This window comes from Ornithorhynchus anatinus, chromosome 2 (assembly GCF_004115215.2).
Source record: "Ornithorhynchus anatinus isolate Pmale09 chromosome 2, mOrnAna1.pri.v4, whole genome shotgun sequence".
In the NCBI taxonomy this organism is placed as follows: Eukaryota; Metazoa; Chordata; class Mammalia; order Monotremata; family Ornithorhynchidae; genus Ornithorhynchus; species Ornithorhynchus anatinus.
The window spans coordinates 162,898,539-162,917,207 of NC_041729.1; the positions used below are offsets into that span (position 1 = coordinate 162,898,539).

The following is an 18,669-nucleotide window of genomic DNA, read 5'->3' on the forward strand; positions in this document are numbered from 1 at the left end:
CTTCTAGTGCCGCTAACCTTCTCACTGGGCCTCCACCTTGCCTGTCTCACCGCCGACCCCTGGCCCACATCCTGCCTCTGGCCTGGACCTCCCTCCTCAAATCCACCAGATAATTACTCTCCACCCAGTTCAAAGCCTTACTGGAGGCCCATCTCCTCCAAGAGGCCTTCCCAGACTAAGCCCCACTTTTCCTCATTTCCCACTCCTTTCTGCATCCCCCTGATTTGTTCCCTTTCCTTCCACCCCTCAGCCCCACAGCATTTACATATATATCTATTTTATTTATTTGTATTTTTTTGTCTCTCCCCTCTAGACTGTAAGCTCACTGTGGGCAGGGAATGTGTCTGTTTATTTTTGAATTGTTCTTTCCGAAGTGCTTAGTACAGTGCTCTGCTCACGGTAAGTGATTAATAAATACAACTGAATGAATGAATGAATAATAATGATGGTATTTATTAAGCTCTTACTATGTACCAAGCACTGTTCTAAGTGCTGATGAAAGGCCCATTCTACTTGACTGGGAATCAAAACAGATAATTCAAAAAATGGTCTTCTCACCTATCATGATATGTGACAGTACAAATGACTGCTCCGTCTGGCTCGTGCCTCTTAACTTTACCTGAGTTGCATGTGAAGATGGAGAGAAAGTTTGCTATGCTTTGGCTGAATACTGAAGATTGATCAGTATTGATTCTAAGACCTCCCTGTTGGATTCAGTGTTCCATGAATATCCTGATAGAAGCTCCTCTGGAGCAGGGAACGAGTCTACCAGCTCTGTTATAGTATACTTTCCCAAGCGCTCAGTACACTGCTCGGCAAATACTAAGTGCTCAGTAAATGCCACTGATTGATTGATAGATATCAGTGAATTGTCTTCTGCTGACTTAGAGGGGTTTTTTTAATGGTATTGTTTAAGCGCTAACTATGTGTCAGGTACTGTAGTAAGCACCAAGATAGATAGAAAATAATCAGGTTGGCCACAGTCCATGTCCCACATCTTGGAGAAGCAGCATGGCTTAGTGAAAAGAACAAAGGCTTGGGAGTCAGAGGACTTGGGTTCTACTCACGCCTCCATCGCTTGTCTGCTGTGTGACCTTGGGCAAGTCACTTAACTTCTCTGTGCCTCGGTTACCTCATCTGTAAAATGGGGATTAAGGCTGTGACCCCCATGTGGGAGAACCTGATTACTTTCTATCTAACCCATCGCTTAGAAGAGTGCTAGGCACCTAGAAAATGCTTAACAAATACCATTATTATTATTCTTATCCCTATTTTACAGATGTGGTAACCGAGGCACAGAGAAGTGAAGTGACCTGCTCAAGGTCACACAACAGACAAATGGCAGTGCCAAAATTAGAACCCAGATCCTCTGACTTTGAGCCCTGTGCTCTTTCCATTAGGCCATGCTGCTTCTCTTGAAATCTCCATCTTTCCTGGAGCAGGTCTCATCCACACCAGAAATGGACTCTTTTTACAGGAAGTTTTCTGCAGAATTAGGGGACATGGAATCAATGAGGGGAGAAAAGAGTCCAAGAGGATGCTGTAAAGTGTCACTTGTCACTTGAGTTAACTTCGATATTTTTAGATCTTGCTTCTGGTTCCATAATTCACATGGCTTATATACAGTCACACAGAAATGTCTCATTTCATTTTCTCTACAGATGCTGGTAGTTTGGGTATATTTAATCAAATTTATTGAGCACTTACTGTGTGTAGAGCACTAACTAAACACTTGGGAGAGTACAATACGATAATAAACAGGTACAATCCCTGCCCACAACGAGGGCAGGCTTAGCGGGGGGGAGCGGAATACAAATTAAAATAAATAAATAAATAAATAAATGATAGATATGGATGTAAGTGCTGAGGGGCTGGGAGGGGGATAAAGAGTGGGAGTAAGTCAGGGTGATGCAAAAAGGAGTGGGAGAATAGGAAAGGGGGTTTAGTCAGGGAAGGCTTCTTGGAGGAGATGGGTCTTCAAATAAGGCTCTGAAGGCGAGGAAGAGTAACTAGTATTTGCTAAGGTCCCACTCATGCCTAATCCTGTGATATGCCACCCAAAACACATGAAATAGAATCCTTGTAAACCTGTAATGGGCAGGTTATGTGTGAAAGTGTCCGCTAATTCTGTGTATTGAACTCTACCAAGCGCCTGGAAAGTGCTCAGTAAATACCATTGATTGATTGATTGATCTTGAAAGCTTTGAATTCTGGCAGGGGAAGATATAGGATGATGTTGATGATGACGGCGATGAAATCTTCCATCATGAATGACCAAACAAGTCTCAGTCCAGGCAGCAAGATTTTGGGACCAAGAGCCAGTGTAGAGGACTTGAATCCCCATTATACAGATGAGGACGCTGAGACACAGAGAAATTGTGACTTCACCAAGATCACGCAGCAGATGAGGTAGAGATGAGGTAGAGTTGGGATTTAAACCCAGGTCTCCTGACTCCCAGCTGTATGTTCTTTTCACTAGGCCACACTGAAAGTTCTAGAGAGAGTCAAAAATTGTGGTTTTTACGGTGCCTGGAGGCACAGAGAAGCAGTGTCGCCTGGTGGTTAGAGCACAGGCCTGGGAATCAGAAGACCCGGGTTCTAATTCTCTCTCCTCCGCTAGTCTGCTTTGTGACCCTGGGCAAGTCACTTCACTTTTCTGCACCTCTCCATTCTCATCTGGAAAATGGGGATTCATTCATTCTTTCATTCATTCAATCAATCGTATTTATTGAGTGCTTGCTGTGTGCAGAGCACTGCACTAAGCGCTTGGAAAGTACAATTCGGTCACAGATAGAGACATTCCCTACCTAATGATGGGCTCACACTCTAGAAGGGATTCCATACCTGTTCTTCCTACTTGCGTAGTGAGCCCCAAGTGGGACCTGATGATCTCATATCTAACACAGTGCTTAGTAGAGTGCTTGACACATAGTAAGCACCTAACAAACACCGCTACTGTTATTTTTATTATTTATTTATTATATAAATAATATTTTATTATTTATTTTATTTTTATTGATAATGATTGCTTTGCAGGCCCGCTTTACAGAAATAATCATGCTCTATGGACGGATAATAAGACAGAAAGAAATATATTTGTCAGCACGGCATGCAATGAAAGGTTGTTTTAGGATTCGGTCTCCTAGGCAACCTATCATCCAAAGATGCAACAGATACAAGGAAGAAGCAGTATGGCCTAGTGGAAAGGGCCCGGACCTGGGAGTCAGAGGCCCTGGGTTCTAATCCTGACTGGAAAGGGGAGACCAGAAGCACGGATGAGCACTTATTACAGTGCTCTGCACATGATAGGGGGTCGATATAAACTAGGGATAAATCCATGTCTATCTAATCTACAATTTCAAGTAAGCTTCTTACCTGAAACTACATGCAAATCTACCCTGAGAGATTTGTAATTGCTGAAGTGGCTAAAACGAAGACATTTAAAATTGGAAGTTCTTTTTCTCCCGGTTCTGTTTTCTTTCGGAGTTATTTCAGCCCCGGGAGCTGAATGTTGCAGTAACCTGGTTTCAGAGAAACCGTTTGTTAAGAGTCACTAAGGTGTAGACAATTCCTAGCCAAGGACAGCCAATATTTTGAATTCAAATCCCTCTCGATGCCGGATTCGAAATTAGCTCCTATTTTAAGACGTTCGGAAATCGAGTATTTCAGGGCCAGAGGAGGGGAGCCATTATTAGTTACTATTATGTGAGCAGTGAAAGGTAGTTGGCAAAGACAAGGATTGGAGAGTTTCATAACTTGCAGGAGACAGAAAGGATATCACCTCTCATACGTCGGAAACTAGCAAGGCTGTGCACTTGGAAAAATTGAGGCCCTGCTTTAACAACCCTGGATAGTTAATTTGGGATTAATGAGACTTACCTATGGATAGGAGTGAAAACCATATTGAACCTAATAGGTGCTGCAAAAACCAAAAGAAAAAAGAAGTAACAACAATAAAAAACCCCACACCCTCCTTCTTCTCCCAGGGAAACCATCTGGATGAGACTGAGGCTGTTTGGAGCGGCAGATTTATCCAAGGAGGTTAATTTCCCAAGCATTCAACTGAAAAGTCAAAGAAAATTAGCACGGGGTATTGGTTGCCTAGTGCAGATTGTTTGAAAATAAAATGCTGGGAATTTTCCAAAAGGCACAGTGAGGGAGGGGTGTCAGTGGATCATGGGTAGTCCTTTCCCAGATTTCCTCTCCCCTTAATCTGTCTGCTCCATGTGGGATTGTGTCTGATCTGACTGCATTAATTGAAGAATTCGCAAAGTGCTTACTGTGGGCCAAGCACTGAATGAAACGCTGGTTAGGCTTGCCAAATCTTACAAACACATTGGCCCTCTGGACTTTTTTGCATCTTCCTTCCCTTATCAACCACAGTTTTCTTTCCCATTGCCCTTGTTCACAAAAGCTTAGTTAAACAAACTCATGTATATGTCATTTTTTAGTTGACAGCCACTCTGGATTTACTAATTTATGCTTGTCCACATTGATGTCAGAGGTCAAGGAGCATCTCTGATAATAATAATGATTATGGTACTTTCTAAGCCCTTATTATGTGCCAAACACTCGTTCTAAGTGCTGGGGTAGATACAGATTAATCAGGATGGACAAAGTTTGGCTCACACCCTTATTCCCATTTTACAGATGAGGGAACTGAGGTCCAGAGAAACGAAGTGACTTACCCAAGGTCACAAAGCAGACATGTAGCGCAGACGGAATGCGAACGCTGCTCCATCTGACTGCCAGGCCCGGGCTCTATCCACTAAGCCATGCTACTATAGCAGTTTCTGAGTGCGTGTGGCCATTGAGGAATCGGACGGAGATGAGCAGTGGGGAAATTAGACAGACTCTTTGTTCATCACGTTGGAGATAATTGATTTTCGGACCCTGATGTTCACTTCGGGAGACACAGGGAAAATGAATCTCAGCTAGTCTTCGCCTGGCAATTCAATAGATAGTCATTGTTTCCCCCTCAGTCTCTCATTTCTCTTCTCTCCTGGCACTGTCAATGACACTTCCAACTACATCAGCTTGGAATAACAATGATTATTTGTTCAGTGCTTGTCCTAAGCCAAGCACTATGCTAAGCACTGGGGCAGACGTGGGTTTATCAGGTTGGACACAGTCCCTGTCTCACAGAGGACTCACACTCTGAGCGAGAGGGAGAACATGTATTTTTTTAACAGTATTTGTTAAAGCGCTTACTATGTGCCCGGTGGTGTATAAAGCAACGGGGTAGATACAAACTAATCAGGTTGGTTACAGTCCTTGTACCACTTGGAGCTCCTAGTCTTAATCCCCATTTTACAGATGTGGTAACTGAGGCCTAGAGAAGTGAAGTGACTTGCCAAAGTTCACACAGCAGAAAACAGAGGACCTGGGATTAGAACCCAGGTCCCAACTCCACCACTTGTTACCTGTTTGACTTTGGGCAAATCACTTAACTTCTCTGTGCCTCATTACCTCATCTGTAAAATGGGGGTGAAGACTGGGAGCCCCACGTGGGACAACCTGATAACCTTGTATCTACCCCAGTGCTTAGAACAGTGCTGGGCACATAGTAAGCACTTAACAAATACCATCATTATTATTATTATTATTATTCTGCCTCCCAGGGCCATGTTCTATCTCCTAGGCCAGGCTTCTCTTACATTCAGGTATTGAGTCCCTGAATATGAGGAAACTGAGGCCCAGAGGAGTAAAGTGACTTGCCCAAGGTTACGCAATGAACAAGAGGCCGAGCCATTCATTCCACCTATTTGCCCATATTGGTCTGTTTTATTTTTATTGGGTGTTTTTCTGTTCCTTTTCTCTCTTTCCTATCGGCTATATTTTTTTAACGGATCTCTTAAGCACTTACTCTGTGTCAAGTACAGTGCTGAGCTCTGATATCTACAATTCGAGTTGTCCAGTCTGGCCAGTTCTGCCCAGCGTCCTCCGGTCCCTGGCTGGTCGGAGAGGTTGGGGAGGGAGGGAGGGACAGAGTAGAGGAGACAGACAGACATGTCACAAACACTTAGAACTCTAGGGATACTGGGGCTCTTATGACCGTGGACTCCTCCTGCCCAGCCCGATCGTTGAGGAACCGGAGAAAAGCTGCCGTCCGTCATTTATCGCCGCTCTCATTCTTTTCACCGTTGCTCTGCCTGTTGGTAATTGCCTGCGCCTTCCATCTGTTAGACGATTACTATCCCATTTTCAAAACCCTTCTGCGAAGCAGCATGGCAGAGTGGTTAAAGCACACGCTTGGGAGTCAGAAGTTCACGGGTTCTAATCCCTGCTCTGCCGCTTGTCTGCTCATTTCACTTCTCTGGGCCTCAGTTGCCTCAGCTGTAAAATGGAGATTGAGACTGTGAGCCCCACAGTCTTGTATCCACCCCAGTGCTTAGTACAGTGCCGGGCACATAGTAAGGGCTTAAGAAATACCATCATCATTACTATTATTATTCTGAGCTCACATCTCCTCCAAGAAGTCTTCCCCAATTTTAAACCTCCCCACTTTACACCTCTGTTTATTGTTCTACTGTACTCTCTGATGCGTTTAGTACAGTGCTCTACACAGAGGAAGGGCTCAATAAATACAATTGAGTGAATGAATGAATGATTCACTCTCCTCCAGAACTTAAGCCCATGGAGATTCACACCCTCCATAGGCCTGTGGTACTTATCTTTCCATCCTATTACTTCCTCCCAATTGTAATTTAGTTTTGTGTCTGCCTCCCCTGCTGGATTACCCTTTCCGAAGGCAGGAATCTTGCCTACTAATTCTGTCATACTCTCCCAATCGCTTAGTATCATGTTCTAATAATAATAATAATGATGATGGTATTTAAGTGCTAAGCACTGGGGTAGATACAAGGTAGTCATGTTGTCCTACATGGAACTCACAGTCAATCCTCATTTTACAGATGAGAGAACTGAGGCCCAGAGAAGTGACGTGGCTTGCCCAAGATCACACAGAAGACAAGTGGTGGAACCAAGATTAGAACCCATGACCTTCTGACTCCCGGGCCCGTGCCCTATCCATTACGCTATGCTGCTGTGCTGCTTCTGCACATGATAGCTGCTCACTAAATACTATCGATTGATTGATTGATTATTCAATGAAGAAATGAATGGTTTAGTGGAAAGAACACTGGCCTGGAAGTCATTGGACCTAATAATAAGAATATTGGCCTGGAAGTCATTGGACCTAATAATAATAACAATGTTGGTATTTGTAGGTGCTTACTATGTGCTGAGCACTGTTCTAAGCACTGGAGTAGATACAACGTAATCAGGTTGTCCCACATGAGGCTCACAGTCTTAATCCCCATTTTACAGATGAGGTAATTGAGGCCCAGAGAAGTGAAGCACCTTGCCCAAGGTCACATAGCAGACAAGTGGCAGAGCTGGGATTCGAACCCAAAGCCTCTGACTTCAAACTCATGCTCCTTCCACTGAGTCACACTGCTTCTAATCCTGACTCTGCCACCTGTCTGCTGTGTGACCTTGGGCAACTTACTTCACTTCTCTGGGCCTCAGTTACCTCATCGGTAAAATGGAGATTAAGGCTGTGAGCCCCACATGGGACAAGGACTGTGTCTAACCCAATGTGCTTGTATCCACCCTCGTGCTTAGTACAGTGCCTGGCACGTAGTAAACATTTAACAAATACCATATTTAAAGTGGGGAATGAATCCTACTATGTCCTATTTAGACTAATGCTCCTTCTAGACTGTAAGCTCGTTGTTAACAGGTAACATGTCTACCAACCCTGTTCTACTCTCCCAAGTGTTTAGTACAGTGTCTTGCACACAGTAGGTGCTCATTAAATATTATTCATTGACTGATTAGATAGACGGTGAGCCTCATAGCCTAGTGGATAGAGCCCGGGCCTGGGAGTCAGAAAGAGCTGGGTTCTAATTTTGGGTCTATTTGTCTGCTTTGTGATCTTGGGCAGGTCACTTCTCTGGACCTCAGTTACCTCATCTGTAAAATGGGGATCAAGCCTGTGAGCCCCATGTGGGACAGGGACTCTGCCCAACCTGATTAGCTTGACACATAGTAAGCACTTAACAAATAGCATTATCATTATTATTATTATTATATGCAAAAGGGACTGGGCCGGACCTGACTATCTTGTACGTACCCCAGCGCTTAGTACAGTGTCTGAAACCTAGTAAGTGCTTGGCAAATATCATTACTATCATTTGTATCATTTTTATTACTAGTATTTTTACCATTTTCTAGAGAAACCTCTCTCCTGGTTGCTTATCGAGTGACAGCTGTGCTATGCAATGATAATAGTTTATTTTGGAGTGGGCCATCTTCTCCTATAAATCATCATCTCAGCTGGCTACAAACATCCGTCTCGTCGGAAAAGCCAAAGGGGAAGATGATCTTTAGAAAGGGCCCCCAAGCTGGGAGTATTTATCTGCTGCAACTAGCCAACTTTAAAAACCCAAGTCTTCAATAATCCTTCCCAATTCATCATCCCTAAATTCTGTGATGGATGTTTGACAGAGTGGAACAACTCCTTTTTCAAACGGTTATACAGACCCTAAACCTGCCATGTGGTGAAGGAATAAAATTTTGCTCGGGGGCCTTTTGGATTCCAAAACAATCCATGCTGAATAGGTTTTGTACCTCATAAGGTTTTATTTCCCTTGTAATAGACTCAGAGCCTCGCAGGCACGAGTTCATTACACAGATATTTCAGTCAGAGGATTTAAAAATAAAATAAAAGAGAAATCGGAGGTGTGGGATCCGGGAGATTTAACGCTTAAGGAATAGATTCTCATTTCAGTTTTTCCTGATGAGGGATTACTGCAATTTTGGACCCGATCTTATGCTCTGGGAGAGGTATTCATTCATTCATTCGTATTTATTGAGCGCTTACTATGAGCAGAACACTGTACTAAGCACTTGGAAAGTACAATACAGCAATAAAGAGAGACAATCCCTGCCCATAATGGGCTTACAATCTAGAGGAGGAAGACAGTCATCAAAACTAGTAAATAGACATCAATATAAATAGAATTGTAGATATATACATATATATCTATATATATATATATATATATATATATACATAAGTGCGATGGGGTAGGGGGGAAGGGCAAAGGGAGCCAGTCAAGGAGACGCAGAAGGGAGGGGAAGCTGAGGATAAGGGAAGTTAGTTTGGGAAGGCTTCTTGGAGGAGGTGCGACTTCAGTAGGCCTTTGAAGAGGGGAAGAGTGACTGTTTGGCAGATTTAAGGACGGAGGGCATTCCAGGCCAGAGGTAGGATGTGGGCTAGGCGAGACAGGTGAGAACGAAACCCAGTGAGAAGCTTAGCGGCAGAGGAGCGGAGTGTGCCGGCTGAGATGTAGGAGAGCAGGGAAGTGAGGTTAGAAGGGGCAAGGTGATGGAGGCTTTAAAGTCAATAGTGAGGAGTTTTTATTTGATATGGAGGTGGATAGGGAACCACTGGAGATTTTTGTGGAGGGGGCGGTGACATGCCCAGAATGTTTCCGTAGAAAGATCATCTGGGCAGCAAAGTGAAATATGGACTGAAGTGGGTAGAGACAGGAGGTTGGGAGTTCAGAAAGGAGACTCATGCAGTAATCCAGTCAGGGTAGGATGCGTGAAAGGTCACTCTTCTTTCTTTCACTTCTTGAACATCAAGTAGGTGAAGAGCACTGTGCTAAACTCTGGGGAAGAGCACTGTAAAGGATAAAGCATTGGTCCTCCAGGGGTTGATGATGAAATGGAAAAGCTGAGAAGTTGGTGAAGGACAGTTCTGGGTGAAGGAGGAGGGAGGGTGATTAAGGGAGATGGGGGCATAGGGAAGGCAAAACTTCAAACAGGAAAAAGCGGGGTGGGAGTTGAAAAGAATGGATCAGGAAACAGATGGGATACCTCTCTGGCTGCTCATTCTCAATCTATCAGTCGATCATTTAATTGAATTTATTGAGCGCTCGGACTCTTTTGCAGCCTCCTCTGCCTCAGTCAGTCGTATTTATTGAGCACTTACTGTGTGCAGAGCACTGCGCTAAGCATTTGGGAGAGTACGTAGCAGACACATTACCTGCCCGCAGTGAGCTTAGAGTCCCATTCCCTAACTGTGGGAGTCCCTCAAAGTTCAGTTCTGGATCACCTTCTTTTCTCTGTCTACACCCAGTCCATTGGAGAACTCATTCTCTTCCATTTCTTCAACTCCCATCTCTATGTGGATGATTCCCAAATTTACATCTGCAGTCCCTACCTCGCTCCTTCTCTGCAGTCTCGCATTTCCTACTTGAATGTCCAAATGACACCTGAAACTTAACATGACCAAAACAGAACTCCTTGTCTTCCCCCCTAAATCCTGTCCTCCCCGACTTTCCTGTCCCTAGGGACGGCACCATCATCCTCCCTTCCTCACGATCCCATAACCTTGGTGTTATCCTCATCTCATCTCTCTCATTCAACCCGCATATTCAATCTGTCACCAAATTCTGTCTGTTCAACATTCATCAAGTGGCTAAAATTCACCCTTTCCTCTCCGTCCAAACTGCTTCCACATGAGTCCAAGCACTTATAATAATGTTGGTATTTGTTAAGCGCTTACTATGTGCAGAGATCTGTTCTAAGCACTGGAGGACGTACAGGGTAATCAGGTTGTCCCACGTGAGGCTCACAGTCTCAATCCCCATTTTACAGATGAGGGAACTGAGGCCCAGAGAAGTGAAGTGACTTGCCCACAGTCACACAGCTGCCAAGTGGCAGAGCCGGGATTCTAACCCACGACCTCTGACTCCCAAGCCCGGGCTCTCTCCACTGAGCCACGCTGCTTCTCTCCTGCCTTGATTTCTGTATCAGCCTCCTTACTGACCTCTCTTCCTCCTGTCTCTCCCCACTCCAGTCCATACTTCACTCTGCTGCCCAGATCATTTTTCTGCATAAACATTCGGTCCATGTTTCCCCACTCCTCAAGAAACTCCAGTGGTTGCCCAACCACCTCTGCATAGAGCAGAAACTCCTCACTATCGGCTTTAAAGCAGTCAAACCCCTTGCCCTCTCCGACCTCATCTCGCCGCTTTCCTTCTACAGCTCAGTCTGCCCCCTTCGCTCAAACGCCAACCTACTCACTGTACCTCCGTCTCGTCTATCGGGCCACCGACCTCTCGCCCACGTCCTGCCTCTGTCCTAGAATGCCCTCCCTCTTCGTATCTGTCAGGCAATGACTTTCCTTACCTTCAAAGCCCGATTGAAGGCACATCTCTAAAAGGCCTTCCCTGACTAAGCCCTCATTTCTTCTTCTCCCACCCCCTCTGCATCACCCTTGCTTGCATTTGGATTTGCACCCTTTATTCACCTCTCCCTCAGCACCACAATACATAGGTACTTATCCAGCATTTATTTATTTGAATGAATATCTGTCTCCCCATCTGCAGAGTGAAGTATGGACTGGAGTGGGGAGAGACAGGAGGAAGGGAGGTCAGTAAAGAGGCTGATACAGAAATAGAGGCAGGATAGGTAGGATAAGTGCTTGGATTAATGTGGAAGCAGTTCGGATGGAGAGGAAAGGAATTCATTTTAGCGACGTGGTGAATGTTGAGCCGACAGAATTTGGTGACAGATTGAACGTGCGGGTTGAATGAGAGAGATGAGATGAGGATAACACCAAGGTTATGGGATTGTGAGGCAGGGAGGATGGTGGTGCTGTCTACAGTGACAGGAAAGTCTGGGGAGGAGAGGATTGGGGCGGGGGAGATAAGGAGCTCTGTTGTAAGCTCGTTGAGGACAGGGAATGTGCCTACTCTTTTGTATTGTACTCTCCCAAAGGCTTGGTACAGTGCTCTGCACACAGTAAGTGCTCAAAAAGCACCATTAATGATGATGATGATGATCATATCTATTTTCCCTATATTAATGTTGTAATTTGAATGCAGGAGGAAGCATAGTTTCCATGTATTTATATAATGATTAATAATAATAATAGTAATGTTATTTGTTAAGCGCTTACTATGTGCCAGGCACTGTACTAAGCACTGAGGTAGATACAGGCAAATTGGGTTGGGTGAAGTCCCTGTCCCATGTGGGGCTCACCGTCTCAATCCCCATTTTGACAGATGAGGTAACTGAGGCCCAGAAAGGGAAGTGACTTGCCCAAGGTCACACAGCAGACAGGTGGCGGATCTGGGATTAGAACCCAGAACCTTCTGACTCCCAGGCCCATGCTTTATCCATTATGCCGTGCCGCTTCTGATAACTGATCAACCAATAATACTAATAATGATAGTTGCTTTTGATGAGCCAAACAATCTGCTAAGAACTGGGCTGGATACAAGAAAGTCTGTTTGGACACAGTTCTTGTCCCAGATAGGTTATTCACTATTTCAGGGGGATGGAGAACGGGCATCTGATCCCCATTTTACTGATGAGGAAACTGAGACACAGAGAACTGAAATGACTTATCCAAGGTCACACAGTAAGCAATTGGCAGAGCCGGGATTAGAACCCAGTTCCTCTGAAGTCCAAGCCTGAGTTCACTAGGCCATGTCGCTGCTCTGAAAACGACTGCAATAAAAATCAAGAGAAATACATTGCTTTTCCTGCATCTCTCCCTCTCTAAATCACCTCCTCCAAGAGGCGTTCCCAGACTGAGCTCCTCTTCCCCCTCTACTCCCTCTGCCGTCCCCCCTTTACCTCTCCGCAGCTAAAGCCTCATTTTCCCCTTTTCCCTCTGCTCCTCCACCTCTCCCTTCCCATCCCCGCAGCACTGTACCCGTCCGCTCAACTGTCTATATTTTCGTTACCCTATTTATTTTGTTAATGAATTGTACATCGCCTCGATTCTATTTAGTTGCCATCGGTTTTTACGAGATGTTCTTCCCCTTGACGCTGTTTAGTGCCATTGTTCTTGTCTGTCCGTCTCCCCCGATTAGACTGTAAGCCCGTCAAACGGCAGGGACTGTCTCTATCTGTTGCCGACTTGTTCATCCCAAGCGCTTAGTACAGTGCTCTGCACATAGTAAGCGCTCAATAAATACTATTGAATGAATACTAAACTCAGCCAATAGCAAGAGTGACTTTTAAGATTAGCCTCAAGTCCAGAGCTGGATTTTGAGCTCTTTTCTCCATCAGCTCTGTAAAGGTCAAATTGTTATTTATCTTCTTTCTCTTGCTTCCTCGGTCAACTTAATGCTTCAGCGCTTTTATTCTATTAAAACGAATCAATAATCCAACTGACCCGACAATCCTAAAACCCCGGATGAGTCTAGCCAGGGCCGAGGAAAATTGGGCCACCTTTCTTCCCTAACTGTCAAGCTACCAATAATCCCAACGGGCAGTTTTTGCTGAGGAAACGCCTCAGGTCGCAGGACACAACCATGATTTTTTTTTTATGGTAAGGGTTTAAGCACTTACTATGTGCCAGACACTGTACTAAAGACTGGGGTAAATGCACACAGTTGGACACGTAGTAGTGCAGTCCATGTCCTACATAAGGCTCAAGGTCTTAATCCTCATTTTCCAGATGAGGGAACTGAGGCCCAGAGAAGTGACGTGACGTGCCCGTGGTCACACAGCAGACAAATGGGGGAGCCAGGATTAATAATAAAATAATAATAATAATCACGGTATTTGTTAAGGGTTTACTATGTGCCAGGCAATGTACTAATTGGCTCAGTGGAAAGAGCCCGGGCTTCGGAGTCAGAGGTCATGGGTTCGACTCCCGGCTCTGCCGCTTGCTAGCTGTGTGACTTTGGGCAAGTCACTTCACTTCTCTGTGCCTCAGTGACCTCATCTGTAAAATGGGGATGAAGACTGTGAGCCCCACGTGGGACAATCTGATCACCCTGTATCCCCCCAGTGCTTAGAACAGTGCTTTGCACATAGTAAGCACTTAAATACCACCATTATTATCATTATTACTAAGCGCTGGAGTGGATACAAGACAAATCGGGTTGTCCTACGTGGGGCTCACCGTCCCAATCTCCATTTTACAGATGAGGTAACTGAGGTCCAGAGAAGTGAAGTGACTTGCCCAAATTCACACAGCAGACAAGTGGCAGAGCTGGGATTAAAACTGTTCTTCTAACTCCCAGGCCTGAGCTCTATCCACTATGCCAAGGATCCAGGTCCTTCTGAATCCTAGGACTAATTGGTCACTCTGCATCTATTTTTGATGGTATTTGTGAGAGTTTACTATGTGCCAGGCACTGTACTAAGAGCTGGCATGGATACAAGCTAATCAGGTTGGATAAAGTCCCTGTCCCACATGGGGTTCACAGTCTTCATTCCCATTTTACAGAGGAGGGAACTGCTCAGTGCACTGACTGAATAAAGTAGGTGCTGAAAAAATACAGTTGATCAATTGGAACAGCTGCAGCATGGCGTAGTGGACAGAGGACGGGCCTGAGAGTCAAAGGACACGGGTTCTAATCCTGATCCACCACTTGCCTGTTGTATGGCCTTGCGCAAGTCACTTCACTTCTCTGTGCTTCAGTTCCCTCATCTGTAAAATGGGGATTAAGACGGTGATCCCCACGTGGGACAGGGACTATGTCCAACCCGATTTGCCTCTATCCCAGCACTTAGAACAGTGCTTGGCACACAGTAAGGGCTTAAAAATACCATAATTATTTATTTTATTTTATTCATTTATGAAATCTCTCTAGCTCCATGAAAATGGGACTCAGTTTCCTCATCTAGAAAATGTGTTAAGATCCCTCGGGAACAACAGCGGAATAGGGACTGTGCCCAATCTATATTTAACCCAGTGCTTAGCACACTGTAAATGCTTTAGAAATGCTTCATTTTGCGTGTGTATGTGCCTGTGTGAAACAGAGTTTAATGTTACCTCCACAGTTAATGCTATTCTGAGGTTGTGATTTTTTTAGCTGGCCTCCCAGCTCTGCGAGTTCTAAAATATTTTCTCTGCATGTTTCTATTGAGGCTATATATTTTGACTAAGCCCTTCTAGAAATGATTCTATTATGACTCAGAGCCGGCCAGACAAAGGCAAAGGACACCTTGTCACTTTCAAATTAAATGCGTAGAAGTGTTTCTTTCCTCTCCCTGCAACTCCATCCGAGGCAGATTTCAGTTGAATTCATATTATATATTTATGTTTTTACATTATATATTTATATTGATTTCGGTGTTTGAGGGTTTTGGTCCTCCCAAACCCCTAAATAAAGATATTATTCTTTCCTGTGGTCTTCTCTGCTGACTGTCAAAGAAATAATTAAATATAAATGAGAGGAGGAAGCACGAAGAAAGAAAGTACGATATTAGCAGCTACTCAGGACTGGTTGGGACATTGGTAAGTGAAGGAAGAGAAACAGATACAGGGAAAGGAAAAGGGAAGAAGACAGATAAGAATATAATTATTTTAAATAAGGTCATTGAATGATATATAATTATTATAAGTATTAAGTCATTATATATTAATAGCATAGTAATGTATAAATGGAGAAGCAGCATGGCTCAGTGGAAAGAGCACGGGCTTTGGAGTCAGAGGTCATGGGTTTGAATCCCAGCTCGGCCATTTGTCGGCTGTGTGACTGTGGGCAAGTCACTTCACTTCTCTGTGCCTCAGTTCCCTCATCTGTAAAATGGGGATTAAGGCTGTGAACCCCACGTGGGACAACCTGCTTCCCCTGTGTCTACCCCAGCGCTTAGAACAGTGCTCTGCACATAGTAAGCACTTAACAAATACCAACATTGTTATTATGCTATATAATAAAAATAATTGTGGTACTTGCTAAGCACTTACTATGTGTCAAGCACTGTACTAACCACTGTCATATGAGATGATCAGGTCCAACATGGGACTCACAATCCAAGGAGGAGGGAGAACAGGTTTTGAACCCCCATTTTGCAGATGAGGGAAATGAGGCACAGAGCGGTAAAGTGACTTCAATCAGTCAGTCGATCGTATTTATTAAGCGCTTACTGTGTGCAGAGCACTATACTAAGCACTTGGGAGAGGACAGTAGAACAGTGAAGAGACACATTCCGTGCCCACAACGAGTTTACAGTCTAGAGGGACTTAACCGAGGTCACACAGTGGACAGGTGGCAGAGCTGTTATTAGAGATAGCGAGGGAAGGAAAGAAGCCACTTGAGTCCCTATGAGAAGCAGCATGACCCAAGAGAAAGCTCGTGGGCCTGAGAGTCAGAGGACCTGGGTTCTATTCCCGGCTCCACCCACTTGTCTGCTGTACGATCTTGGACAAGTCACTTCACTTCTCTGGGCCTCCAGTCTCCTCATCTGTAAAATGGGAATCAAATACTTGTTCTCCCTCCTTCTTGGACTATGAGCCCCATATGAGACAGGGACTGAGCTGGATCTTCCCCTATTGTAACTTCTCCGTGCCTCAGTTACCTCATCTGTAAAATGGGGATTAAGACTGTGAGCCCCTCTGGGGACAACCTGATTACCTTGTATGTACCCCAGTACTTAGAACATTGCTTGGCATATAGTAAGCGTTTAACAAATACCATCATTTTCAGTGCTTAGTACGGTGCCTGGCACATAGTTAAACGCTTAAGAAATACCATAATTATTATTACCCCAGGACTTAGTACAGTGCTTGGCACCTAGTAAGTGCTTAGCAAGTACCAAAGCTTACTGAGGAATTCAGTCTTGGATAGAATGAGATGTACATCACCTTGATTCTATTTAGTTGCTATTGTTTTAATGAGATGTTCTTCCCCTCGATTCTATTTATTGCCCTTGTTCTTGTCTGTCCGCCTCCCCCGATTAGACCGTAAGCCCGTCAAAGGGCAGGGACCGTCTCTATCTGTTGCCGATTTGTACATTCCAAGCGCTCAGTACAGTGCTCTGCACATAGTAAGCGCTCAATAAATACTATTGAATGAATGAATGAATGAATAGAAAGGGCGGGGAAGGTCAGTACAAATATGTCTCTCATTTAAATGTGTTATAGACACATGGCCCTGTGAAAAAGAGTACAAACTGTACTTATTTGGTTCTTACTATGTGCCAAGCACTGTAATGAGTGCTGTGGAAGAAAAGAAACTGCACTATTAGTAACTACCCAGCTCAGACTGAGACACCAGTAAATGAAAGAAGGAAGAAAAAAATGACATTGAAAGGGAGAGGAAAAAGGAAGGAGAGAGATAGTAATAATATTTTTAAATGTTATAATAATAAAAATAATTGTGGCATTTGTTAAGCCCTCCTTTCCCCTTCTTATAATAATAATAACTATTATTATTATCGTGCTTGTTAAGTGCTTACTATGTGCCAAGCACTGTTCTAAGATCTGGGGTAGGTACTCTGCTCGTTTGTATCAGCACTCTGCTCATTTGTATATATTTTTATTATCCTATTTATTTTGTTAATGAAGTGTACATCCCCTTGATTCTATTTATCGTGATTAAGTTGTCTTGTTTTTGTCCGTCTGTCTCCCCCGATTAGACTGTGAGCCCGTCAATGGCAGGGATTGTCTCTGTTGCCGAATCGTACATTCCAAGTGCTTAGTATAGTGCTCTGCACATAGTAGGCATTCAATAAATACTATTGAATGAATGAATGAAAGGTTGGACACAGTCTCACAAGGGTGACGAAGTATACTAAGTGCTGGGGTAGATATAAGATAATCCCATTAGACACAAGTCCTGTCCTTCCTGACCTATTCTGTCCTTTTCCTGGCTTTCCCTTCACTATAGACGGCAAGAGCATCCTTCCTGTCTCACAAGCGCATAACCTTGGCCTTATCCTTGACTCCTCTCTCTCATTCAAACCACATATTCAGTCCACACTAAATCCTCTCAGCTCGACCTTCACGACATCACTAAAAATCTGCCCTCTCCTCTCCATCCAAACTCTTACCGCTTTAATCCAAGCGTTTATCCTATCCCATCTTGATTACCGTATCAGCCTCCTTGCTGACCTCCCTGTCTCCTGTCTCTCCCCACTCCAGTCCATACTTCATTCTGCTCTTCTGCTCGGATCATTTCTCTACAAAAGCGTTGAGTCCACTTTTTCCCACTCTTTAAGAACTTCCAGCCTTTTTCCATCTACCTCTGCATCAAACAGAACCTCCTTGCCATCGGCTTTGAAGCAGTCAATCATCTTTCCCCTCCAACCTCACCTCGCCACTCTCCTACTACAACCCAGCCAGCACACTTTACTTCTCTTACGCCACTGTACCTCGATTTCATCTGTCTTGCAGCTGACCCTTGGCCCACGTCCTGCCTCTGGCCTGGAACGCCCTCCCTCTTCATATCCAACAGACTATTATTCTTCCCCTCTTCAAAGCCTTATTGAAGGCACGTCTTCTCCAAGCGGCCTTTCCTTTCCTTTTCTCATAATAACGATAATAATCATTATAATTATGGTGCTTGTTAAGCATTTACTATGTGTCAAGCACTGTTCTCAGCACTGGGGTAGATCCAAGTTAATCAGCCCCTGTCCCTCATGGGCCTTTCACTCTTAATCCCCATTTTACAGCTGAGGTAACAGAGTCCCAGAAAGGTAAAGTGATTTGCCCAAGGTCCCACAGCAGACTTGTGGCGGAGCCAGAATTAGAAGCCAGGTCCTTTTGGCTTCCAGGCCCGTGCTCTATCCACTAAGACACACTGCTTCTCTACTAACTTCTCCCACCCCTTTCTGGGTCATCTTGACTTGCTCCCTCTATTCATCTCCCTTTCCAGCCCCACAGCACTTATGTCCATAACGGTA

The 18,669-nt window shown here is 44.5% G+C and overlaps 1 protein-coding gene across 1 annotated transcript in view; it reads left to right on the forward strand.

Annotated features, from left to right (window-relative positions):
- Positions 1–6,067: 6,067 nt before the first annotated feature.
- LMNTD1 (lamin tail domain containing 1) overlaps positions 6,068–18,669 on the forward strand; it is a 115,799-nt gene continuing 103,197 nt past the window's right edge. The window contains exon 1 of the mRNA XM_029051538.2: positions 6,068–6,158. The gene's annotated coding sequence lies outside the window, so the exon portion shown is untranslated. The remainder of the gene's footprint in view (positions 6,159–18,669) is intronic.